This window comes from Acyrthosiphon pisum, chromosome A2, assembly GCF_005508785.2.
Source record: "Acyrthosiphon pisum isolate AL4f chromosome A2, pea_aphid_22Mar2018_4r6ur, whole genome shotgun sequence".
Classification (NCBI taxonomy): domain Eukaryota; kingdom Metazoa; phylum Arthropoda; class Insecta; order Hemiptera; family Aphididae; genus Acyrthosiphon; species Acyrthosiphon pisum.
In genome coordinates this window covers 63,214,334-63,216,703 of record NC_042495.1, presented here as the reverse complement: position 1 = coordinate 63,216,703, position 2,370 = coordinate 63,214,334, and positions in this window count along the sequence as shown.

The following is a 2,370-nucleotide window of genomic DNA, read 5'->3' as shown; positions in this document are numbered from 1 at the left end:
GATCATGTATATTCTAGTCAAGAAATAAACAAAATATTTATGGCTTGGTAACAATTTTTAACGATAAGATAACAAGTAGTGGGCATTCGCGTGGTGAACATTAATAAACCATGATATATTATCATATATACCATATATTTCAGTACCTAGGTACCTACTCTTAGGGCCAGTTGCACAGACTCTTATTAAAGTTAATCGGAGTTTAATCAGAGACGGTGCAACTGGCCCCTTAATATAATATTGATATAATTATTATATACCTATTAATATAATTTTTGTTATTGCTTACCATAATTAAACCAACCACCGAACCACTTACCACCTACCCATCATTTTTTCATCATTACGCCTAACCCTATAGTGACACCCAGTGATGAAAATTTTATAATTTATCATATTAATTTCTTATCAAATAAATCTTTTGATTCATAGTTGTCGTATATTTTCGTAAATTTATTCATAATTATATTTTAAAAAATGTATTTTTATTACCATTTACCCATTTTAATATAATGTTGGTATTTTTCTAATGAACTTAAAATTCAAAGTAAATTCAAAATACAAATCATTAAATATATATAATATACACCTATATATCAATATATAATATTTAACTCGGTTATAAATGTGAATTTTTATCTTTTATTAAAAATGTTGAATTTTTACTACAGTATAAATTATGAGTGTATAATCGTTTTGTTACAATTATTGATTTTTCAATTTTTAACGGAGGTAATTTCTTTGCTCCCTGGTAGAAAGAAAATTTTTTTTTTCCGCAGATGTAAAGTTTAATTTTTGTTGATTTTTTTGGTACATTTGGCATAAGTCAGTGACAAATATTATTCATATCATTGAAGAAATAAATAGGGTGTATCTAAACATAACCGTTTCTACATTGGTAGGAAAGGTGTATGCTAACTCATATCTGGACCAAAAGACAAGTCGTGGACAAATAGGGCTTAAATCAGAATAAGTGAAATCAAAAGGGCATAAGTCGTGGACAAAACAGGCATAATTCAGAACAAGTGAAATCTAAAGGGCATAACTACAGATATCTCGTTAAATATTCATAGTAACAAGAATTTTAATGGTTACATGTATTAAGAATGTAACATATATAATATAAAAATATCTTAGATATTTATGGATATAATGAACTTACAAGTATGAATTTTCAAACGGCTGTCTTGAAAATTTGATTAAATTGACATAAGCCCTTTCTACCAGAGACCAAAGATTTATTGTTTGAGTCACTTTCTCAATTTTACCCAAATTATATTTTTAGATTCTGAGTGGAACGATGAATGTATTGAATTTACAATGATGTGTGTTTTTTTAAATTTTTTTTTTTATTTTTGTGTCTGTTGTCACGGTTTGGGGCAGTAAAACTGCTTCGATTTTCTTCAACAGTATCTTGTCTGATGGGAAAGTGAATCTAGTTGGTGCATTCGGGAGGTAAAAATTTGAAATTTCCAATAGTTTTCAAAAACGCCGCGAAAAACAAAAGAAAAATTAAGGAAAAACGAGAATTTTTACGCAAAATCTGTTTTCGAGAAAATTGATTTTGGTTTTTGGTGTACTTTAAAACGAATGATTGTAGATACATGAAATTATCACTGGTTATTTATATTTCCATTTTCTATACATGATACAATTTTCAAAATATTTTGATTTGTTTTGAGCTGTTTACGGACAATTTCAGTTTCCAATTTAATTAGTTTTTTTTTCTATGAATGTCAATAAAACTTTATTTGTTGAGTAAAAATACTTGAAAATTTAATACAAGGCTCCTACTATATTGTTACAATGATATTTGAAAAATATTAAAAATCCTTAGTCAGTTTTTTTTTATTAGCATTTAAAGTTCAAAAATTGACAAAATATGGAAAAATCACGAAAATTACCTAATTGTGTTGAGTTTATAATTCGTAAAAATTTTTCTTTTTAGAACTAAGATTTTAAATTGTGATACAAGATTCCTTATAGGATAATCTACTTTTATCAAAAAAAAATGTCTATAAGAAACTCAAATTAAATTTTTATGAGCGTTTAAAATTCATATTTTTACAACATTTGATATTTGCTCGATTTCTCATGAGACGATTTTCTTATTTTATTGTAATTGAATGTAAAAATTGTAAAAATTGTAAAAAAAATTGTAAAAAAAATGACTGTAGAAACTTGAAAATTTCACTGATATTTATATTAGCATTTTATATATACGATAACATTTTGAAAATAATTTGACTCTTTTTGAGCTGTTTACGGACATTGTAAGTTTTCAATTTTTTTATTTTTTTTTTCTATAAATATCAATAAAGTTTTATCTATTGGGCCAAAAAGTGTAAAAAATTAATACAAAGCTCCTGA